The 26,028-nt window shown below is 39.4% G+C and overlaps 1 protein-coding gene across 1 annotated transcript in view; it reads right to left on the reverse strand.

Moving 5' to 3' along the window:
• Positions 1-26,028, reverse strand: part of LOC149267246 (TLD-domain containing nucleolar protein) — a 178,212-nt gene that overhangs the window by 127,350 nt on the left and 24,834 nt on the right. The gene's annotated exons all lie outside the window — the stretch shown is intronic.

The raw sequence follows: 26,028 nt of genomic DNA on the forward strand, positions 1-26,028 counted from the left end.
AATCGCAAAATTTATGTCAGTCTTTAAGCAATTAGCCATCCACTCATAGAACTTAACATATTCTTTCTATAAATAATGTTTTACTAGTGCCCTCAATGAGAAGATTTAAGTACAAGTCAAAATGCAACATCCCACTACCTAGGTGGAGGTGTCTCAAAGGGTTCTAGAAGTAGAGATGGTGATCAATGTACAAACCAAAAAAAGAATTTACAATTCACACTTTTCCTCCTTAGATTAATTCCCCAAGTACAATCTTTATTCATTTCTTGAAAGTACACAGGTCCAAAAGAAATGGTAGACTTCCAAAGACATGGACACTATAATTGTGATGAAAAATATGCTCTATGCCATAGATTTAAATAATAGAAAATATTCCAAATTGATATGACCACTCTAACCTTGACAAAAGGCATAACTACTAAAGAGACATCAAAGTTACCAATTGAAGATACAAATGTTGATTTGTGGTAGCATCGGATGTGCTCTAGACATGAAAATTGGTGGAGAGGCTAAGGCACATAAGATCTCCAAGACCCATAAATGGTTTCGGGAAATTCCACCCAATTAGAGAGATATTAAAATAATTAATATTTTTAATGGGGCTCCTAAGTTTAAACTTAGAAAAATTAAAATATTAATGGGTATTAATATAAAATTGGGTGAGAAGGTTCTAAATGACATGGATCAAGCCAAATCTAATATGAGTCGTTGATTAGAGACTTAATCTCGGCGGTTGAAGACACAACAAGAAAAGTATAAGAGGAGGCTTGAGGGTCAGTTGGAGATACACCAAGATTGATCAGTCAGTTCGATTTTCTGGAGCGGGGCTTGCTGAAAAATTCGAACAAGTGATCTGTTGCAGCGAGGAGCAGTGAGTACAAAGCAGGGGGGCAACGATAGTGCCTGAGGGTCAGCTCAGTGACTGAAGAGGCTGACGCAGAGGCAACTAAAGACTACGCAGAGGCTGAGGGGCCTGTGTGGGTGACGCAGAGGGCTAGAGAGTTGACGCAGAGAGTCAGAAGGCCGACACAAAGGGTTCAGGAGCTATGTTGAGGCTAGCAGGGCTGACGCAGAGCCTAGGAGAAGCGTCGAAGGATTTTCATGGGGCAAACTAACGCTAAGAGGCTGAATATCTATCTCCAAGAAGAGGTATTACTGTCATGTGACAATCTCCATTGGGTGAGCCATTTCAGCACCCTAGTTGTACTCAAGATTCTGCATAATAGTAAAACCCTCTGAACTGCTGCACCGGTTTTCCTGCATTGGGTTTTTCCAGGGACGATTATCCAAAAATAACGGTGTCCCTTGTGTGTTTGTCCAATATTTCAATTGTTGGTCTGTATATGAGTTAAGGCTGCATTCGTGTTTATTTTCAGTATTTATATTTATAAATAACTTGTTAATGGAATAAACAAGTAGGAGAAATAAACCAAATAATGCAGTAGAGGTTTCTAACATGTCAGACTTAGAAATTTCAACATGGTATCAAAGCGTTGCAGATCACAGGAAGACTGAAGGCATCAACGATATCGGAAATTTGCAATGGTCGCAGCTATCCTGAGAGGCAGAGTTGCTCCTAAGCAGAAGGCATCAGAGAAGGAGTGACGCAGAGGGCTTGCGTCATCATTTCGAGCGAGGGAGAGGGCCAGCGTAGAGGAAAAGAGAGGCAGAAGAGGCTCACAAAGAGCCACTTCATCCTACTCAATAAGGTAGGTTGACGCTATTGGCCAGAGGAGTGATTTAGCGTTTGTCGGGATTGCGCAGAGTAGGAAGGCTCAGTTTCTTCAATTGTCAGGGCCTAGGGAGCTGTGGGCAGATTGTGGATTAGGAAGCTAGTGGGGTGTTGTTTCTGTCGAAGCAGAACAGTACCTAACAGGACAGAACCAAGGTAGAGGGAGTCGCTACCTTGACGGATTTCTAGCCAAGAAATCCAGATCCGAGTTGCAGTTGCAAAGAGGATTGGAGAGGAGTGGTTTGACATTTGGTGGGAAGATTTCCAGCAGGGAAATCAGGACTTAGAGGGAGATTTCCAGGAGGGAAGTCGAAACTCAGAGGGATTCCAGAAGAGGAGCAGACAAGGCAGTGAATGCACTAACGGATCAGGACAGGTTGGACGGGGCTTCCAACTTTGTCATCTAGAAGGCCAGGATCCTGGCAGTCCTAGATAGACATCGCATCAAGGGCTTCACCTTGAGAAACGTGGCTATCCTAGTTGACCCAACTGATAATGAGAAGTATGAGGATGCATTCGCGAGGGCAAAGTGCATAATCCTTGACGAGGTCAAGGATCATGTCGTACGACATATAGCTTAAAATAACACAGCAAAGGAGATGTGGGATACTTTGACGACATTGTATCAAGGCACTTCCGTGCAACAAAAGATGTTAATGGAGAATCAACTGTGGTCACATCAGATGCACAAGGGGGCGCAAATAGATCTATACCTCCTCTAATTACAGGAGATTCGTGACCAACTTACTTCCATAGGGGCCACGCCGGATCAAGAGTTCATGGTGAGGACCGCCAAGAATGCAGTCTCCGAGGAGTGGGAGACATTTGTCCAAGGCATTTTGCGTAGAGCTACTCTTCCAGGATGGGAAGAGATGTGGGCAGCTCTTCGCCAAGAAGAGATCAGACGGTTGACCAAGGTAGGGAGTAGTGGGAAGGGAAGTCGAATCAAGAAAGAGGAGGAGGAGGATGCAGCTTTAGCATCTGTGGGATAGCAAGGGAAGAGGAAGAAGAAGGATATCTCCAAGGTGAAGTGCTTCCATTGTGGGGAGCTGGGTCATTATGCATCCCAGTGTCCCAGGAAGAAGAAAAAGGGAGAGGCTTCTGATTCCAAGGCTGATCCGGCTAAGGCAGAGAAATAAGTCAAGACTGATGACCACTGTGCCATGAGTGCTCATGCACTTCTAGAGAAGAGGTGGAGTGACATAGATTGTTGTCGAGAGGACTACAAAAGGAGGGGCAGGATCCTTGAGTTACCAAAACTCTTGGATCATATCTGGCTACGGGAGCCCTTAACAACAGTAGCAGGATGACAGAGGTCAGGTGGAGCAAGATGCGATGGAGCGACAAGGCAGTACTAGAGTGCAGAGGTCTATAGCAGCGCAGTGGGGGTTGCAGCAGTACAAGAGGCACAGAGGTGTTTGCAACAGTGCGAGAGGCACAGAGTCGATTGCAGCAGTGCGAGAGGCACAGAGGTGTTTGCAGCAGCGCAGAGGTAGCAAAGGGAGCATAGGATAGTAGCAAAGGTAGCTTCAGCATCAAGAGGCTTCCAGACTGACAACGATGTCAGTGTTTGGGTAGATCAGTGACTTACTTCTCGGTAACTAAGTTGCAGTGCAGCAGTGGCAGTGCTATGGGCATCATAGGTAGCATGTGGAGAGGGAGTTGCAGTACAGATGTAGCAGTGGCAGTGGCAAAGCCATGGGCGACAGTACAGGAAGCAGCAGTGCAGTGGATGTTGGGCAGCAAGCTAAGCATCAGCACAGGTACCGGTGCGGAAGGATCAGTGTGATGTCTCAGTGGTGGAGCATTACTAGAGCACATTCCTCACTAAGAGGGAGTTTTGATTTGTGGTAGCATCGGATGTGCTCTAACCATGAAAATTGGTGGAGAGGCTAAGGGACATAAGATCTACAAGACCCAGAAATGGTTTGGGGAAATTCCACCCAGTTAGAGAGATGTTCAAATAATTAATATTTTTAATGGGGTTTCTATGTCTAAACTTATGAAAATTAAAATATTAATGGGTATTAATATAAAATTGGGTGAGAATGTTCTAAATGACATGGATCAAGCCACATCTAATCTGAGTCATTGATTAGAGACTTAATCTCGGTCGTTGAAGACTCAACGGGAAAAGTATAAGAGGAGGCTTGAGAGTCAGTTGGAGATACACCAAGATTGATCAGTCAGTTCGATTTTCTAAAGCGGGGCTTGCTGAGAAAATTCAAACAAGTGATCTGTTGCAATGAGTACATAGCAAAGAGGCAGGGATAGTGCTTGAGGGTCAGCGCAGTGACTGAAGAGGCTGATGGAGAGGCAACAAAAGCTACGCAGAGGCAGCTAGAGACTACGCAGAGGCTGAGGGGCCTATGTGGGCAATGCAGAGGGCCAGAGCGTTGATGCAGAGAGTCAGAAGGCTAACACAGAGGGTTCAGGAGCTACGCTAAGGCTAGCAGGGCTGACGCAGAGCCTAGGAGAAGCGTTGGAAGGATTTGCATGGGGCAAACTAGAGATGAGAGGCTAGATATTTGTCTCCGAGAAGAGGCATTACTGACGTGTGACAATCTTTGTTGGGTGAACCATTTTGGCACCCTAGATGTACTCAAGATTCTACATAATAATAAAACCCTCTGAACTGTTGCACCGGTTTTCTCGCATTGGGTTTTTCCGTGGACGATTGTCCAAAAAAATAATGATGTCCCTTGTGTGTTTGTCCAGTATTTTAGTTGTTAATTTGTATATGAGTTAAGGTTGCATTTGTGTTTATTTTTAGTATTAATATTTATAAATAACTTGTTAATGGAATAAACAAGTAGGAGAAATAAACCAGGTAATGCAATAGGGGTTTCTAACGTGTCAGACTTAGAAATTTCAACAACAAACACTCCTAATAAAATAGCTAGTGAATCTCAATTCCCTTGGAAGAACCTCTAATCTCTCTACATGTGTTATCAAGAATTTTGACTCCACAAACCTCGAAACTTAAGGGATACACCAAGCATCAACAAGTCATAGTCCTAGTTCACAATGACAATGCTCACAATTTCATTCACAAGTGAGTGGAAAAACAAACCCATTAATTTGTCCATCTAATGCGCAACTTCCAAATTATTATAGCCAATGGAAGTATGATGAAATGTGGGGGTAGATGTGAAAATGTCAATGGACAACTACTAGCTCAAACCCCGTCTATTTACCATTAATATGAGTGGTTGTGCTATAATATTTGGGGTTGGAATGGGTAAACACATTGGGCCCATACACCATGGATTTTAATGAACTATTATGAGTTTCACTAAAAGTGGTCATGTACACACCTTTAGAGGCCTTCAAGTAAGCCATCCTTTAGTAGTCAACTCTCATCATATGAAGAAGTTATTAAAAGGATGCCACTCTGGGATTCATGCCTAAACTGCCCTACAAGTTAAGGAAAGCTAAGGAAAGAATTCCACCCAAACTTGTAGCTGATCCTCAACAAACATCATCAAGTCTTTGAGACACCAAAGGATTTTACCTCCTTGTGGAGAGCATAACCACGATATTCTCCTAATTCGAAGAAGTCAACCACCAAATATACATCCTTATTGACACCCCTTTGCAAAAGGATGAAAAAGAGAATATCATTTAAGAATTATTGGAGCCAGACATCATACATTTCAATACAAGTCCTTACTTATCACCAATAGTCATGGTATTAAAGAAGGAAGGAACTTAGTGCACATGTATTAATTTTAAGACTCTCAATAAATTGACAATCAAGGAAAAATTTCTCATCCTAGTTATTGATGATCTCTTAGATGAATTGCATGGAGCAAAGCTTTTCACTGAGTTGATTTGTGTTCAAGATACCACCAAATCAAGTTGAAAGAAACAAACATCCCTATGATAGCCTTTAAGACACATGGAATTCATTATGAATTTCTAGTGATACTTTCTTATCTTTGTAATGCACCATCCACTTTCCAAAGCCTCATGAACAAGATTTTCAAACCTTTCCTACACAATTTTGTGTTGGTCTTCTTCAATTATATCTTGATATATATTAAAGCATGGGAATCATACATAGAGCATGTTGATAAGTCTTCGCAACTTGAGGCACAACTAATTAATCGTGAAACACTCCAAGTGTGCTTTTGTGACTCCTAAGGTTAAATATCTAGGTCACATTGTAAGGAAGGATAGGGTATGAGTCGATCCCAAGAAAGTGGCGGCTATGCAATATTGGCCCAATGCCAAATTACTCAAGAGCTTGCAAGGATTCTTAGCACTTATAAGTTACTAAAGGAAATTTGTGAAAATTCATGGAAAAATTATAGCTCCCCTAACTTCACTCCTTAAAAAGAATGCCTTTGTTTTTAACTAGGTAGTAGCACATGCCTTCACTACTTAAAGGATGGTTTGTGCACTACTCTAGTGTTAGTAGTGTTTGACTTTACTAAGATTGTTGTTTTAGAATGATGTCTCAAGAAGAGGTCTTAGACTAGTTTTGATGCAAGAAATACACCCCTTAGCATTCACCATTAAGCAATTATGTGACTACAATTTGCGAAAATCAACATATGAGAAGGAAATGATAGTTATCATTCATGTAGTGGAGAATTATTGCCCATGTCTCATGGGGGGTGTTTTTAGATCAAGAAGACCATCATAATCTAAAGTACGTCATTAAAAAGGGTTGTTTTCATTCAAAGCAATTGGTAAGTGGCTCAACGAGATGTTGGGGTATGATTAGATCATATATAAGAAGGGTAAAGAAATGTCGTTGCTAATGCTTTATCGACACAATATGAGGAGGATGGATCACTCCATGCATTAGTTTTAATGAGCCTAGGATGGCTCAAGGAACCCGCAAAGAATCACTACCAAACAATACTTTTAAGGTAGATAATCTGATCGCTTCAAGTATATCCTAACCCACCTAAAGGTTATACATGGAAACGAGACATTACAGTATAAAGGGCACATTGCTCTTTGGCTCTAAAACAATGTCTTAGAGGAGCTACATTCATCACCAATAGTAAGTCACTTAGATTTCAGAAAATCTAAGAAAGAAGTAATTGGAAATGAATAAAAACATATATCTAGGATTTCATAGCATCCTGTGACACTTTCCAAAGAAACAAGGGAGAGATGGTGAAGATAACCAAGGGCATTGCAACCACTATCAATCCCAACACATATATAAGCAAAGATCTCAATTGATTTTATCGTGGGACTCCCAAAAACGAGTAAGAAATCAATCATCCTAGTGGTTGTCAAGCATCTTTCAAAGGTTATTCATTTTTTTCCCTAACTCATCCTTTCACTTATCTTTTAGTTGCCCATGTCTTCATGGATTAGATCTTTAAGTTACATGGTATGGCCACTCCCATTATCTCAGATCAGGGACCCCCATTCAAATTTTCCAAGAACTATTTAAACTTCAAGGTACATTGTTGAATATGAGCATTGCATATCATTCCCAAACTTACTGCCAGATAGAAATGGTCAACAAGTGCTTAGAAATCTATTTGAGATTCTTTGCTTCTAAAACACCACAACAATGGGCACAATGACTTTCCCTTGCTAAATGGTGGTACAATACCACTTATCATGGAGCTACCAAAATGACAATATATGAAGTCGTTTATGCACAAAACCCCACTTTTAGTGGCATCCTATGTATCGTGCATCACCAAGGTTGATGTAATATATAGAACACTTCACATCATAGAAGTAATAATTTGTATCCTCAAGGACTACTTGATTATCGTTCAAAATCTAATAAAGCAACAAGCTCATTAGCATAGATCTAGAAATTCTTTTTCCAAAGAGGGGATAAGTGTTTTTCCTACAACCTAATAAACAAACATCACTCAAAGATAAAGTACCCCAAAAGCTATGGTCCATATTAGATCAAACAAGGCATTGGATAGGTTGCCTACACATTGGCTATCCCAACAAACTCCAAGCATCATCCAATCTTTCATGTGTCTTGTTTGAATATGGTTATGTGATAGAATTACAAAGTGTAGACCAACCTACCAAAACTTGATGAAGAAGGTTCCATTTAGATCTAGCCAAAAACAATATTGGATAGCAGAGAGCATTAGTTGCACTAATGCATGATTGGAGAAGTATTAATTTGGTAAAAAGATATGCAACTTGAAGATGCCAAGTGGAAATTGACAATGATTCTACAATCATTTCCTCATCGTCCTTGAGGACCACACTATTTTTGAAGGGGAGGGCATGTTAGAGTCCTACCCAAACCCCCTTACATTGGATACTTTATTAATGTATGAGACCACCTTCTTTGAATAAAGCTCATTAAATAGTAAGTTAATAACACTCATTGTAAAAAGCGCCCTATTGAAGAGCCAAGTAAACAAACTCTTTATTTTTTATAGAGAGATCTATTTTCTCTTATTTCTTTCGTTTTGCACTACATTTTGCGATTGTTTTGAAGTTTTAAGAATAAGTACATTAACCTAAGTATTCTCAAGTTAGTATCCAAGCTCCAAGGTGTATGTCACATATTCCCATACTCTTAGGGCTAAATGCCCTCATCCCAAAATTTAAAAACCAAATTCAAGTTTAAAAACACTCCCAAGAAGTGTGTACGAAATTGAAGGGCCTACTTGAAACTGTATAAAGCCTTCTTCAATCTACAAACATGGGAATCCTTCCCACGTATTACAAAGCCCTGAGGTTGTTGTATGTACACTTCCTCCTCATTCACAGCATTGAGGAACACAGTTTTTACATCCATTTGATGTAAACTCCAACCCATAACTGATGGAAGTGTACACGGTGACTGGAGCAAACGTCTACTCATAGTCTTCTCCCTCTTTCTAGGAGAAACCTCTTGACACAAACCTTGCTTTGTACTTCTCGATGCTTCCATTTGTTGCATGCTTGATCTTATAGATCGAATTGGAAGTCACTACTAACTTACCCTCTAGTCTCAAAACTATCTCCCACAAATCATTCTTCATGATGGATTGATACTCCTCCATCATGGCATCCTTCCAAACCTATTGGCCTATCGCCTCATAACTTGAATGCTCAAAATCAATGATGTGGCTCATCAATGCCATATAGCTCGAGAACCTCTATGGTCGTTTGCTCTCCCTGAAAGTGCCCCTGGGAGCTTCATGCCCCTTTGCATCCTGCAAAGTGTCACAAAACCATGTCGATCTCTTCCTAGTCACTACAACATCTCTAGGCTGGTCCACTAGTTGTACTGGCTCAATTGACTCCTCCTGATAGTCTGAAGGATGAACAACAAGACTAGAGGGATCTGTTCCCTCATCCTTCGAGGTCTCCTGCTCCTTGCTATCAATCTCCATATGAGACTCTCTAGACCTCCTAAAGGCTACCTCCTCATCAAAAGTAATATCCCAACTAACCTCAATTTGATGCTATCCTGGAATGTAGATCATGGAAGTCTTTGAAGTCTTGTTGTCATGTACCAATGTGTGGGATCGACGTCCTAGCAAGTTGTACATTCCTCCCTCTTGAACACCAATCACTCTTGTTGTGTCTATGCTCGAGCCCTTAGGCCATACAAAAACCTAACATTCCACAAATGCAACTCTGTAACCTCTCTCCTCCAACGCTGACATAAAGAGTAAGTTATTCTTCAATCTAAGTACAAACAATACATCTCCCATGTAGAGAATCCCCGGACTCTAGTTGAAACGATGCAGTCCCAATTTATTTCACTGCATACTGAGCATTATCTCCAAGGTCCACCTGCAATGATGAATCCCTCTCTGTCAGATCTGTAAGAGAATATCGTGAATGTGTCATGTGCCTATAGGCACAACTGTCCACCAACCAAATATCACTATTGTCAATAATAGTGCTTGTAAGAGCAAAGGCAAAGAAATATTTCATCCATAGATCATTTGCAATCTCATCAAGTTTAGATTCCTTTGTCTTCTTTTGTGGTAGATGTTCATCATCATCATCAACATCGACTGTTGATGCATGTTGTTTTCCCTTTATTTTCTTCTAGGGGCACTAGGAAGCATAGTGACCAAATGTATGACATTTGAAGCACTTGATCTTTGAAAGATCCTTCTTCTTTTGATCTTGAATTGGAGTTGATCTTCCATCTGTATTCTTCTTATGAAAGTTTACTCTTAGTTTATTCTTCCTTTTCCTTTCCTTGCATGAGCTACAAGGGCTTGAGTTTCCTCATCTTGAGGTTGGACACAATCAATCCAACGCTGATCAAACTTAGGTAGCTCAACTTGTGCACGAAAACCATGTACAAATAGATCCCATGAAGAAGGAAATCCATTAAGATCCATTGTAACAAGCTCTGCATCATCACTAATATCTCCAATGGCCTTAAGTTGATCTCTCAATTCTGAGACTCTCACGAGATAAGTGGCGACTGAATTTGATCTACACATCATGATACAATGAAGTTGATGCCTCAAGGCCTATTTCTTGCTAGTGTTCTTACTTTCAAACAATCCCACCAAGGCATCATAGATCTCTTTAGCACACTCAACTCAACAACATGTGGAATCAAGTGGTCCTTTATGGAATCTATCAAGATCCTCGTAGCCTTAGCTCATTCTTCTTATGTCTGGCTTTCTCCTTAGCTCCCTCTTGTTTTCGAACAACTTCCTTCACATGATTTCGAATATCATTTTCTTCCAAGACAAGGAGTATTGTGGTCTTCCAAGATCTTAAATTAGTAGCACCATCCAATGTGTCTTCTACTTTGAGATTGGGCACCATCTTGGCAAGAGAACTGAAACCTGTATAAGTTGCCTGAATACATAAATCTATGGCTGATCAATGGCTAATCTTTCGACAAAGCTTTGATTCCATCTTGAAATTTTATGGTTAGTGCAGTAGAATACCATTTCTTGCTTGATAAATACTTCCAAATGATTTTCAAACAATATTTTTATGCCACTACTATCATTGAATAATTATAATTAAACAATATTAACAGTAAATGTAGTGGAAATAGTAAAGATCATAGAAAGACAAACATGCACAATAGACACAATTTTTTCACCTTGGAAACCTGTTGTCGCACAGATTGTCACAACAACGCTCACACTAAGGGCTGACACCTTGATCCCCGATATCTCCGTTTAAGCCTGTCTCCTGCGGCTAAGGGGGGTAGACCCTATGGGATAATGATGACCAACTGGGGACCAGTTGGGTTGGGAGACACGAGGGGAAACAAGCACTTAATTGATTTTATTGAGTTAATAGACCAGTGCCTTATGAAATGAATGATGAAACGATTATTTGTCAAATGCCGCAGAAATATGAACTCACTAACAACCGTTTACCATCAAATAACTCAATCAAAGATTAACTTTTACCAAATGTAATAAATGCTCAATGGCTTAATGATACTCCAGCGATTAAAATTTCGAAAGATAAATGCCTTAAACAACCACGTAATTTCAAATGCTAACCAGATATCACATTCATATAGCTAATCTTCAAAATGATCTTTCAAGCATGTTAAAAATGAAATTCCCACATCAAAACTTTAGCCTCAGCTGGAAAGATATATCGCAAACTCGACGAAGCCTTGAGCCAAGACTGAATCTAGCAAAATATTCCAAAATATTTTTTTATATTTTTTAAACAAAACAATACTAAGCCAACAAAAATCTAAATAAATAAAACTTAAATCTAAAGAAAAATCTAAACTATAAGACAAATTTTTTTTTTAAACTTAAATAAAAGAATGAACTAAAACCTTAAAGCTTTTTCCCTTTTATGATTTTTTTTATATTTTTTATTTAAATGAAAGACTAAACAAAATGACCGAAATCCTAAATCTAAATCTAAAGTAAGGATTTATTAAATATAAAACTAGAAAATAATCAAAATTAAAATCTATTAAAAAAAGGACTCTTTTTAAACTTTTTATTTTTTTATGAAATAAAAATAAACTTTAAAGAAAATCTAATTCAAAATTCAAACCCTAAGCTAAACTATGCGCTAAATTAAAAATAAATCTTAGAACTAATCTAAATCTAAGAAAAATGAAAAACGCAACTGCTCACCTGATGATAGATATACAACAAAACAAAACAAAACAAAACAAAAAATTAAAATCTAAACTAAACTATGCAACTCTTCTAAAACTTAGAACACATTAACCCAAAAAGGAATCTGTTGACCACTACCGGTCAACTACCCATGCAGTACACCCCCTTTTTTCTTTGCAAAAAGGGGCAGCACCTGATCAGCGTGTCCGTGCCATCCTGCAGTCATCAGCAGCTTAATCATTTTGATTGTAAACCCAGTCTGCATGTATGAATTGTAAATAATCTTAGCAGACATGAGTCGTGTATGTGAATTGCCTAGGTGGACCTAACTTTCTAGTGGTAATCTACGTCCCGGAAGGTTTTTCGTCTCACCGATCCATGGATCGGCAGAGTTTTCCTTCAAACCTGACCCCAAAGCCGGGATGGATTTTGTCATTAGAACTTTAGGAGAATCCTAGTGTGTTGATCTGCTAGATTATAGTTGTGTCGCAGAACTGGGTGATTTGTGAGGGTCTGTATTAAGTGGGTTTGTCCCCTTAAGATGTAAATTTGTAAAAGTCATGATGTAATGTGTCTTGAGGGTCGAAAAATGTTTTAAATCCCCTCATGAGTCCTAAGTCCTAGGTCCTAGGTGATGTTTCCGAAGGCTTAGTTCGATGATCCATTTTAAAATGAATAAAAATAATAAAATCAATAAATAAAAATTAAAAAAAGAAATAAATAAAAAATTAAAAAATAAAGCAAAAACCCTAACTAATAAAATAATAATATTTTAAGTGAATGCATGCAAAATATTATTTTTTAATAAATCGACGGATGAGATCAAGAGATGTCTTGATCCTCATCAACGGTCGAGATCATTTCGACATGGATCACTCGAACTAGCCGTTGGAGGCATTTCCTTTAAGTAGGGTGCTAGGGGTCATTTCAGATCATCTGATCTGTGAGTCTAAGACTGAAGAAGCTCTCTTGTAAATCTGTTTCTGGTTAATAAAAGAAGACTTTGAGGTCCATATCTTGCTGGTGTTACTCTCTTGAAATGCTGTGAGATTGTTTTATTTTCTGCATATGTTATTTTCAGCCATTAATAATAGCTTTTTGTAGAGTATTGTGGGCACAGGTATCTTGTTCACTTGCTAGGGTTTGAGTGTTGTTAGGGTTTCTGAAGTAATGGCAGGTATCTCCATTACTGTTTGAGATCTAGCAGCATTTTTGCCCTCTTTATTGACGGTTGTTTTGAGCTGTGCAGAAAACATTTTCTGAAGGAATTTTGTGGGCGTTCGGAGAAGTTCTCGGCTGAACCAGCCAACTCCCGCAAGCATTTTTTGCTGAGCCCACTTGGATTTGATCCTGGGTCTATCATTCAATTTTATTTCAAATTTGCATGAGAGATTTTCTGAAGTTCTTCACAGTGAAAACCTAAAATTTATGTTTCTTTAAAATATTTCTGTGCTTACTGCCAAATCTGGCTGTTAAGGGGCCAAATCTGTACATTAATTAGCTGTTCTAGAGTTTCAAATTTATTTTTTGCAGTTTTTTTCATTAGGGTTTCTTCTGCAGATTTAAGATTAGGGTTTTATTCTTTTTCCCTTTTTTTATTTTGCAGCTGCTCAGCCAGCAAATCCAAGCCACATGAAAATGCCCAGCACTGAGCCAGCTTGCAGTAAAAGAAAAGAGAAGTTCTGGAACAGCGTGGGTAAGGAAAACATGTGATGTGGGTTGATGGGTCAAGTGATTTATGAACTTTGCTGAACATAAGTTTTCACGCTGCTCTGTCCACTGTCCGGATATAAACAAAGCGAGCACACTGTATAACATATAAAGACGCAGCAGAAAACTGATCCAAGCACGTTGCTGCTGAAACATTAAAACTCGTCCGAGGAATCTCTTTGTTTACGCAGACAACCAGCGGCTTCAGCGTGGGCGACAGCAAATAATTCATCGATACACAAATTTCATTGACGCAGACGGCGTGTCCCTATAACTGTTATGCGCAGAAATTTCTTTGGGTTTCATGGTAAAAACGATCAGGCCGATTTTCTGTGGGTATAACTGAGTGTGATGCCAGCGCCGCTCAGATCATAAAGTCTGCATATTTCCCTTGTCTCATCGTCATCAGCACGCTTGAATCGATGTGAAAGCCAGCGTAAGAGAATACGTTCTCTGCGTGGGCATCAGGTTGAATACGCTGGTCTATTTGCGTTTAAGTCTTTCTCCTTCGACCCTGCACATCATATCACTGTGGATTATCTGCGTCTCTCAAGAGATCGATCCGAAAACGCCACAGGTTCTCACGCCAAAGAATTGCTTACTCACACGTTCAGCGACTGTATATTTGTCAGTGGCGTGAAATTTTCCCAGTGTCGAAGCACTCAGAGTTTATGCAGCGCAGAGTTTCGGTTGACGGCTAGATTCGAGGCCGCATCCCCTTCCACCGGTGACCGAAGATTTTATCGTTCAGCAGTGTGGGCGTATGCATCCTGCGGTTATGTTTTCAACTGCGTATCTCCTCCATAAAAAAAAACAACTGCCGCCGTCGACTAAAGCCCGATCATTCGCCTGGTTACTCTCTTTTCATTATCGTAAGGGTCAGATTTGGTAATGTTTTGATTTAGATTTTAGAATTTCAATTTTAGGTTTAGATTTTAAAAAAAAAAATTATAGTTTTGTTTTATATTTAAAATAGATTTTAATTTAAATTAACGTAGATCTTAATTTTCTTTTTCTGAGTTTAAGTTAGGGTTTATTTGGATATTAATATAGTTTCAAAAATTTGCTTTTAATAGAAATAAAAAAATATAATATAAAAAAAATAAAAAAAATTTAAAAAAGAATTTTATAAATTTTTAGGTTTTTAGTTTAGATTCTTTTAGGGTTTAAATTTTTTATTTAAAAAAAAAAAAAAAAAATTTGGAAAATTATTTTTGCCAGATTCAGTGGTTTTTCATGTTATATCTTTCATCCTGAGATCTAAATTTTCAAAGTTGAGATACGAAATTGATATCTAGTTAATGATTTACGATTCTCGTGGTGGTTTTAAAAGCATTTATCTTTTCAAAATTTCCAGTTGCTGGATATCATTCTAAGAGCATTGTGATGACAAATGATTGTTGTTCACGGTCTATTTTTCTATATCATCTAAAAAATAATCGTTCCAATAACAATCTCTTTAGGCACTGGTCTGCTAAAATAATCAAATCCATCTAGTGCTTTTCATATCGTGTCTCGTGTCTCCCAACCAACTGGTCGACAGTTGGTCTCATCATCTCACAGGGACTACCCCCCTTAGCCGCGGGAGACAGGCTTAAACGGAGGGATCGGGGATCAAGGTGACAGCCCCCGGTCTGAGCGTTGTCGTGCCAATCCGCGCGACAACATTTTTTGGCGCCGTTGCCGGGGACACTTTGTTCTCGGTGTTTCATCGACATTCACCTTCTCATCTTTCTCATCTCTCATTTTGAGCTGGCAAATTCAACCTTTTGGGTTATCATTTGGATCTTTTATTGCCTTATTTTTCGCCATATCAGTAGCATCTCTTCGGTTTGTTTCTTGTTTGGGTGGCGACTCCACTTTCTCATTCTTCCCAGACAAGAAGCTTTCCTCATATCTGCTTGTGGTTACTTTTTGGATCCTAGAATCAGATTCATTGTTCAAGTGGCGACTCCACTTCTTTCATCTCTTAATTTTCTTGAGCAGAAATCTCTTTCTATCATCCATTTGATCCCTTATTGTTCATCATGGATTATTCATTTAAACCATGTCATTTTACTGATAATCTCCATGATCTTCCGAAAGAGGCCATTTCTAAATTATTTAAGTTCTCGGGTGGTGATTCGGTCGCTGTTAGAAAGCATTTAAACATGTTTACTTGTGTAATGATCATATATTGTAGACTTCCTCAGTATAATCATGAAGATTTCAAGATGCGTCTATTTGTCCATTCTTTAGAGGGTGATGCCTTGAATTGGTTTAATAATTTTCCTAATGATTTTTTCACTTCTTTACAAGACATTCTCAATGCTTTTAAAGATAGATATGATAGTCCAAACAGCTTGCCTTCTACCTCTAAAATTGTGCAAAAGAAAGAAAGTAATCTTATAAAAAATCCAGCTGTTGAAGAAAGTTTTCAAGATCAGAATGTGTCATCCACCGGAAATATCGCAGACCAAGTTCATGATAGTGAAAAATCAGGGACAAATGATAGTGAAAGGGAAGAACAAAAGCAAATTATACAAGATCTAATGATGCTGGTAAGAAATATGGAAAGCAATCAAACTAGTCTTATCAATGATGTTAAAACTTTATGCACCCACCTGGAAAAACGTAATAGGGAGTTGGAGGTCACACAAAATCAGCATGCTAAGGAAATTGAGGCCATGAAAACTAAATATGAAACAGAAATTAGAAGCATGCAAAGCAAGATGTCAGTCTTAGAAGAAAATATGGTGACCATGAAAGCTGATCATGATAGGGAAATTGATTCTATGCAAAACAAGTTATTAATTATGGATCATCAGTTGGCTGACATGCAAGCGAATCATAAAGAAGAAATAAATTTCATGCAACATTGCTTGATGGACATAAAGGAAAAGAATGATAAAGTAATAAAACACATGCAAGAGATCCTACAATTGTTGGAAAATGGCGAGCACAGCGGAAGAAGTCCAGGTTTCGTGCCCCGCCCTGGCCGAAGCGGAGCAGGCCTCAGCCGTTGCAAATGTCGTGGAGCTTCCAGCGCCTAAAGGCTGGTTAAAGATGCAAGTTGTTTTTTGTGGGGAGGAGGCGAGAACAAAGCGTAGAGCTCGTAACTCCACAGGCGGGAAGGTGCCGAGGAAGCAACTGGCTACCAAGGCGACTCGGAAGTTTGCCCCGACGACGGGAGGAGTGAGAAAGCCCCACAGTCTCAAGCCTTGCACGGTTGCCCTTCGTGGAACACGAAAGCACCAGAAGAGCACTGAGCTGCTAACGCGGAAGTTGCCCTTCCAGCGATGGATGCGGAAGCTCGCCCAGGACTTCAAGACAGATTTGAGGTTGCAGTCGTCAGTAGTTGCTGCACTGCAAGAAGCGGCGGAGGCATATCTGGTTGGTCTGTTTGAGGACACCAACCTGTATGCAATCCAGGCCAAGAGGGTCTCCATCATGCCCAAGGTCATTATCGGAACCAAGGAGGATGCGTGGCATCTGTTTGACAAAATGCCACTTCGAGACTTTTTCCCAAACAGGGCCCTGGTCTCTGTTTCAGATCAAACGGAATGCGCTGATAGATGCGTGCATTCAAGTATTCCTGGCTATCAGGGTCACAGCAGCCCGCAGAGTACAGAAGTCTCAGAACCATTCCAGGTTCTGATTGTACTTATTTCCGGCAAGACATTGCTGCAATGGGTGAGATCTTCAGATCTGGTGCAGCACCTCAAGCTACTCCTGGAAAATAAGGCGGGGATTCCTACAAGGTTTCAGCGTCTCATTTATGAAGGTAAACAACTGGAGGATACCTGTCCCCTGTCCTGTTATAATATTCAAATAAATGCATCCGTTACCCTATCCCTGCGTCTGAGAGGGGGAGCTGCTGGTCAATCTTCTTCAGCTGCAGCCTTTTCCTATAAAGATGCTGTCCATTCTCAGAAGCCAAAGGAAAGAGCTCCTCCTGCTCAAGTTCCCAAACCCTTCTTAGTGGACAAGCTGGAGGATACCCCTACCATTGAAATATCACATCCCCTGTTGGAAAAGCAACACCAGCTGTTTGCAGAGTTTGGCATCATTTGCAGGTTCAATGGTCTTTGGCCTAGTACAGCTGATCTGTACAATTGGATTCATGCTAATTGGACCAAAAATTGCAAGGTTATTTTATGCTCTAAAGGCTTCTTTATAACACTGTTTGATAACAGTGCCGATTACCACAGAGTCTTAACTGAAGGCCCTTGGTTTTGGAATTCTGCGGGTCTGTTCCTCACTCCGTGGTTCCCAGAGTTCGATCCTTCCACAGCAGTCATCACCAAACTCCCGATCTGGGTTAGACTTCCTAACCTTCCGGCGCATTTATGGAACTCTGTTGTTTTTGAAGCGATCGGCAACTCCTTAGGTCGCTTCCTCAACACAGATCCCTCAAGAGAGCTAAAAGGAATTTATACCTACGCCAGAATCTGCGCAGAAATAGACATAAGCAAAGGACTTCCTGATCAGATCATTCTCAAGATAGGTGACTTCCATTGGACTCAACCTCTGGATTTCGAGAATACAGCTTTTCGATGCCGATTTTGTCATCTCACAGGGCACCTTCAAAGCTCGTGTCCCTCAATGCCTTTCCATAAAAAGAAAGCCAAATCCAAGCCCAAATCCAAGAGCTGGAAACCTCAGGATACTCCCCCTATTCATGCCATTTCCAGCTCAGATGAAGAGGTCGAGGAGGAAGATGAGGAAGTCATGGACGAAATGCCAGAACAGGTTTCTCCTTCAGTGCATCTCGAGGTAGCAACAGTCCCTCCCATTTCTCAGAAACGAACTCATGAATCTTCTCCTTCGGATTCAGACAAGGAGCTTTCGCCTCCAGCCCAACTTAGTATACAAGACGTTCTTGACCAACTCTGTCCAACTGGTTGGGTCAATGTCGATAAAAAGAAAGGGAAAAGAGGTCGACCAAATGATTCTACCCTCGCTGTGTGAATTCTTTGGTTTTGCACGCTTGTCCCTCTTCTTTTAGTTTCTTTCTGTTCAGCTCTGGTTTCTTCCTTTCTTCTCCTGGGAGTCGAGGTGGTTTTCTTTCCTTTCCGACTGCCCCTTGTGTTTGCAAGGATCTGTAACAGATCCTTCTTGTTTCCCAGCATCTCTTCTCAGGTCTTTTGGTCTTTGCCGCCCTGCGTGGTGGGCTGCCCATCCTCTTTTGTCTTCGGACGCTAGGCCTGCTGTTCAGCGGCCAGTTGGTTGCATTCGCAGCCAACCTGTATCATATTTTCCTTTTAATACAAAATTCTGACTTACAAAAAAAAAATAAAACACATGCAAGAGCACCATGCCATACAAATCAGTGTTATAAGGGATGAATGCTCTAGTCAGATGGATGCCATTAGAATACAAGTTCAAAAGATTCAACAATGGTCAGATGATAAGAGAAACCAGGAGCCTTCTCATTTGCCGCAACAAGTTCCATCTTATTATGAGGAGGTCATTAGGTGGTTAATTGAAGGTGATCCGGATAGACTTAAGAATGATAAAGATCAGATGCAGGCTAAAGAAAGACATATCACGCATACTTCATCTGATAGTTTTGAAACAGAAAGTTCCAGGTCATCAGTAATTCAACCTGCCAGAAAGAAAAAACGTAAGAGAAAGAAAATAAGAAGAAGATTTGATGCATCAGACGGCCGTGAGCAGCTTGATTTTCGGATAGGAAAGAGTCCTACCATATGCAAAATCGGACATGGCACATCCGACAAGCAGCCCACAGATTTGCCTGAAAGCAGGCAAATGCTCAGTATGCACTATATTGAACACATCTGATGCCGTAGGGCATCCTTTGTATTGTATTTCTAACCCTGCTCTTTAGATAGTCAATAAATGAAGAGCTTTTATCTTTCCTGTGCTTAATGTATATGATGATTTTTTGGATGGACGCTACTTATTTTGGTGTTGTATGGATGCAGATTCTGGATTCTCACATTCCTGCAAGCAGCAACGTGTCCCCAAGTAGAGCCAGATGTTGACCACTACCGGTCAACTACCCATGCAGTACACCCCCTTTTTTCTTTGCAAAAAGGGGCAGCACCTGATCAGCGTGTCCGTGCCATCCTGCAGTCATCAGCAGCTTAATCATTTTGATTGTAAACCCAGTCTGCATGTATGAATTGTAAATAATCTTAGCAGACATGAGTCGTGTATGTGAATTGCCTAGGTGGACCTAACTTTCTAGTGGTAATCTACGTCCCGGAAGGTTTTTCGTCTCACCGATCCATGGATCGGCAGAGTTTTCCTTCAAACCTGACCCCAAAGCCAGGATGGATTTTGTCATTAGAACTTTAGGAGAATCCTAGTGTGTTGATCTGCTAGATTATAGTTGTGTCGCAGAACTGGGTGATTTGTGAGGGTCTGTATTAAGTGGGTTTGTCCCCTTAAGATGTAAATTTGTAAAAGTCATGATGTAATGTGTCTTGAGGGTCGAAAAATATTTTAAATCCCCTCATGAATCCTAAGTCCTAGGTCCTAGGTGATGTTTCTGAAGGCTTAGTTCGATGATCCATTTTAAAATGAATAAAAATAATAAAATCAATAAATAAAAATTAAAAAATGAAATAAATAAAAAATTAATAAAAAATTAAAAAATAAAGCAAAAACCCTAACTAATAAAATAATAATATTTTAAGTGAATGCATGCAAAATATTATTTTTTAATAAATCGACGGATGAGATCAAGAGATGTCTTGATCCTCATCAACGGTCGAGATCATTTCGACATGGATCACTCGAACTAGTCGTTGGAGGCATTTCCTTTAAGTAGGGTGCTAGGGGTCATTTCAGATCATCTTATCTGTGAGTCTAAGACTGAAGAAGCTCTCTTGTAAATCTGTTTCTGGTTAATAAAAGAAGACTTTGGGGTCCATATCTTGCTGGTGTTACTCTCTTGAAATGCTGTGAGATTGTTTTATTTTCTGCATATGTTCTTTTCAGCCATTAATAATAGCTTTTTGTAGAGTATTGTGGGCACAGGTATCTTGTTCACTTGCTAGGGTTTGAGTGTTGTTAGGGTTTCTGAAGTAATGGCAGGTATCTCCATTACTGTTTGAGATCTAGCAGCATTTTTGCCCTCTTTATTGACGGTTGTTTTGAGCTGTGCAGAAAACATTTTCTGAAGGAATTTTGTGGGCGTTCGGGGAAGTTCTCGGCTGAACCAGCCAACTCCCGCAAGCATTTTTTGCTGAGCCCACTTGGATTTGATCCTGGGTCTATCATTCAATTTTATTTCAAATTTGCATAAGAGATTTTCTGAAGTTCTTCACAGTGAAAACCTAAAATTTATGTTTCTTTAAAATATTTTTGTGCTTACTGCCAAATCTGGCTGTTAAGGGGCCAAATCTGTACATTAATTAGCTGTTCTAGAGTTTCAAATTTATTTTTTGCAGTTTTTTTTCATTAGGGTTTCTTCTGCAGATTTAAGATTAGGGTTTTATTCTTTTTCCCTTTTTTTATTTTGCAGCTGCTCAGCCAGCGAATCCAAGCCACATGAAAATGCCCAGCACTGAGCCAGCTTGCAGTAAAAGAAAAGGGAAGTTCTGGAACAGCGTGGGTAAGGAAAACATGTGATGTGGGTTGATGGGTCAAGTGATTTATGAACTTTGTTGAACATAAGTTTTCACGCTGCTCTGTCCACTGTCCGGATATAAACAAAGCGAGCACACTGTATAACATATAAAGACGCAGCAGAAAACTGATCCAAGCACGTTGCTGCTGAAACATTAAAACTCGTCCGAGGAATCTCTTTGTTTACGCAGACAACCAGCGGCTTCAGCGTGGGCGACAGCAAATAATTCATCGATACACAAATTTCATTGACGCAGATGGCGTGTCCCTATAACTGTTATGCGCAGAAATTTCTTTGGGTTTCATGGTAAAAACGATCAGGCCGATTTTCTGTGGGTATAACTGAGTGTGATGCCAGCTCCGCTCAGATCATAACGTCTGCATATTTCCCTTGTCTCATCGTCATCAACACGCTTGAATCGATGTGAAAGCCAGCGTAAGAGAATACGTTCTCTGCGTGGGCATCAGGTTGAATACGCTGGTCTATTTGCGTTTAAGTCTTTCTCCGTCGACCCTGCACATCATATCACTGTGGATTATCTGCGTCTCTCAAGAGATCGATCCGAAAACGCCACAGGTTCTCACGCCAAAGAACTGCTTACTCACACGTTCAGCAACTGTATATTTTTCAGTGGCGTGAAATTTTCCCAGTGTCGAAGCACTCAGAGTTTATGCAGCGCAGAGTTTCGGTTGACGGCTAGATTCGAGGCCGCATCCCCTTCCGCCGATGACTGAAGATTTTATCGTTCAACAGTGTGGGCGTATGCATCCTACAGTTATGTTTTCAACTGCGTATCTCCTCCATAAAAAAAACAACTGCCGTCGTCGACTAAAGCCCGATCATTCGCCTAGTTACTCTCTTTTCATTATCGTAAGGGTTAGATTTGGTAATGTTTTGATTTAGATTTTAGAATTTCGATTTTAGGTTTAGATTTAAAAAAAAAAAATTATAGTTTTGCTTTATATTTAAAATAGATTTTAATTTTAGATTTTAATTTAAATTAACGTAGATCTTAATTTTCTTTTTCTGAGTTTAAGTTAGGGTTTATTTAGATATTAATATAGTTTCAAAATTTTGCTTTTAATAGAAATAAAAAAATATAATATAAAAAAAAAAAATTAAAAAAGAATTTTATAAATTTTTAGGTTTTTAGTTTAGATTCTTTTAGGGTTTAAATTTTTTATTTAAAAAAAATTTGGAAAATTATTTTTGCCAGATTCAGTGGTTTTTCATGTTATATCTTTCATCCTGAGATCTAAATTTTCAAAGTTGAGATACGAAATTGATATCTAGTTAATGATTTACGATTCTCGTGGTGGTTTTAAAAGCATTTATCTTTTCAAAATTCCCAGTTGTTGGATATCATTCTAAGAGCATTGTGATGACAAATGATTGCTGTTCACGGTCTATTTTTCTATATCATCTAAAAAGTAATCGTTCCAATAACAATCTCTTTAGGCACTGGTCTGCTAAAATAATCAAATCCATCTAGTGCTTTTCATATCGTGTCTCGTGTCTCCCAACCAACTGGTCGACAGTTGGTCTCATCATCTCACAGGGTCTACCCCCCTTAGCCGAGGGAGACAGGCTTAAACGGAGGGATCGGGTATCAGAGTGACAGCCCCCGGTCTGAGCGTTGTCATGCCAATCCGCGCGACAACAGAATCGTATGCAAATATCGAATGCTTGGTGTTTGCAGGAATATGTTGACGGCAGCGATGGGACATGAATCAATCAAGAAGGAAGAGACCGAGTCGCGGGCTGAGGACGCAGGTTCTACAGTTCTGATGGCGGATTCGACTGCAGATGCGATTTTTTTTTTTGGACAGCGTGAAGAATGCTGCGAATTTGAACCACAGGTCAGCGTGAGGGCGTTTGAAAAACTCTTTGTTGTTTCCTTTCTGTCTGTAGGTTCTTACAGGTTTATGTTGTATGCAGGTTTGGACGTTGGACGGCAGAAGGAGAGCAGAACACTGGTTCGAAGGGTTTCACGCAGGAGGATGAGTGCGTGACAACAGAATGAGCAAGGTTGGCAGCTGGACGAGGAGCAATAGACACGACTAAGATAGCAGTGTATGATTCGCAGGTGCGTGGAGCTGAAAGGAGCCACAGCAACGTTTTAAACTTTGTTTGCAGGTGATGATACACAGTATGGACGAGGGAGAGCAAGACAGCACGATGGTGATGGCTGCGACAACGCTGAGGATCCACTTGTAGAATGGAAGCAAGGAGCTAAATAGTGTGAGAAATGGCGGATATAGCAGTCAAGAAAAATTCCGAATTTCTTGTGCTTCAGAATTATCAATGAAACCCTTGTAGGATTTCTTCCAGATTTAAAACATTCGAAAAACCCTTAGACTGCAAAGAAGCTTAAGATAAATCCTTGGAAATCTTCAGAAACCCTGCAACCTGTAATGGAAAAACAAACAGCCAAAAATAATATGTGCAGAAAACGAAACTAAAACCCTAAATCAGCTAAACAATTATAGCATTTACAACTTTTCGACTCTTAAACGGCCAGATTTATCAATAATCAACAGTAATATTATCAAAATTCCAGATTTACAATGAGATACTTCAGAAATCTCTCATGCAATTCAAAAAAAAAAAGAAAAAAACTTAAAATGTCAAACCCAGAATCGAAATTGTCAATCAACTGCAAGTTTGCTCCCACTACCTGCAAATCAAGACACACTACTGCATCCCACAATCCAAGAAGGTTTGTCAGTCATGCCATCTCTAGGAGATCAAGTCTCAAGAGCATGATGTTTCCAAAAGCCCCATGTACTACGTGTTGACGACCTATGTGTCAGCAGTTCCAAGAATCAGAGTACAAAACCGTGGATAAAAAGTTTTGGTCATTATTATCATTGTAATCCCAAATTCTGCAATTTTATTGTAAAAATGATTCTAGTATGACTATTAAGCCATGTAACAACACCTAAGCAAGCCTTTCATTCTTATCAAAGGGTTCCACTTTAGGGAGTTTTTTAACCTCCCTACATTATTTGTGTTTCTAAACACAAATAACTAGCAGAGTTTTTATCCCAAGCATCCCCCAAAGCTAGGGTGGAATCATGTGTCGAGGTCTTAGGTGAGTCCTAGTGTTATTGAGTCTATGTAATTTTATCATATTAGATTAGATATCTTGAGTCGCAAAATTTGGTCAAGTCTAAAGAGGGTATGTTTATTGTCAATTTCTCCTTATGGGTGACTATTGTAATATTTTGACGTAAAAGTGTTGCCTAGGAATATTTTTGGTAAATGGTTACCCATAATTAGAACACCATTGCCAAAATATTTTTAGACCCACTTGGAGGGTGGAAAATATTTGTAATCCCCTCTTGGGTCTATTATTTGATTTTCTGGCAAAAATAAAATTAAAATTAGCCAAAAATTGTCAAAAAATAAAATGAGAGGAAAAAATTAATTACTCTCCAAGTGGAAAAATTATCAAAGGCTATTTTTCAAAAGGAAAAACTGCAAGTCAAAATTAAAAGCCTCATTTCCAAGGCAAAATGTCCTAGTGAAAAAATTCATTGGACCAAGAAGACTCTTTTCCCAGCAAATCGAATTTTTTGAACCAATTGAATAATTATTTTGCAAAAGTTACGACAATTCTATTTTTGAAGATTCTCCAAAGCGCCAAATGCACCTAGAAGTTCGATTTTCTAAAGGGGTCAAAAATGTTGGAGATTTGTGCACCAATTATCAACGGATAAAATTATTTTGGCAAGGATCAAGCCTGGGATCAAGTCAAACTAGCCGTTTTTCCATTTGGAGGGGTATAGAACTCTCATATTTTCTATATAAGGAAGCCTATGGCTCATCGTTTGATATCAACAAAGGATGTACTCAACGAAAAACCTTAAGCAAGTTGTGAATCAAGCTACTAGATGTACTTTATTTTGCACTAATAAAATCAAAGACTTTGGGGGTTTATCTTGCGATGGTGTTCCTTTTTGCTTCTTGGTAATGTTATTATGAATCATGCTCTAATGCTCTACTGAATTTAATTGCTTCAATTATTATTTCATTTTCCAGTGGTTGGATTATCTATTTGCACAGGTATCTTGCATTAGGTACTGGGTTTAGAAAAGCGTTCTAGCTCACTCGATCTAGCAGGTATCTCTAGATCTTGAGGGTTTTAACGTGTATCTAACCCCTTATGATCTAATAATGTTATTTCAAGTGTGTAGAGATAATTTGATATTCAGATCTTGGGCATGAGGGGAAGTCTTCGATTGGACCAACCAACTCCCAAGACAAGAAGTGTAAAAGCCCATCGTGTTAAATTTTCCAAGTCTTATCTAACGATTTGTGTGCAGCAACTTGGCCATGGCATAAAATTTAAAATTATTTCTCCACTCAAATTTTCTTCTAATTTAATTGAGCAATAAAGTTAGATCTGCTTATTAGAGCTTGTAAATTTGAACTTGTGAATATTGTGAATAATTTTGTAAATTATTTTTACTAACCCTTGTGTTTTATTTTTCTAGTGTAAATAATTAAAGGGGTTTTATTTTCAAATTTGAATTTTATTTATAAATAGTGGAGGATGGCTAGCCTTTTGTGACTTTGTAGGTGCATTATCACTAAAGCAAGAGGTTTATTCGAATTTTTGAGGAAGCAAGCCCTTACCTAGCCTAGACGGCTAAGGTTTGGGCAACTTTTCATCTCTGAGGGAGTCGTCCAACCTTTTAGAAGAAGTCATTCAGCTTGTGAGGGTGGATCTAGCCTCTAAAGGCTCCAATCTACAATACCCAAGTCTCCAATCTTCAACGTCCAGCTCTTTTGTGGAGGCCGCTAGCCCTAGAGGGTTAAATTCACTGCAAAATCAACATTTTTTGGCAAAGATTTATCATCTAAGGGTTTTGCAAGCAAATTCCGTGGATATAATCATATTTTTGTGGCTAATACTTAACTTGGTTGAACATTGAAGGCAGTTGTAGGGGTTTTAAAGTTTATTAAGCCTAGTCGCAAGC

The sequence above is a fragment of the Pinus tabuliformis genome, chromosome 6 (assembly GCF_031772625.1).
Source record: "Pinus tabuliformis cultivar Carrire ecotype Pingquan chromosome 6, CPIR1, whole genome shotgun sequence".
NCBI classification, from domain to species: Eukaryota; Viridiplantae; Streptophyta; class Pinopsida; order Pinales; family Pinaceae; genus Pinus; species Pinus tabuliformis.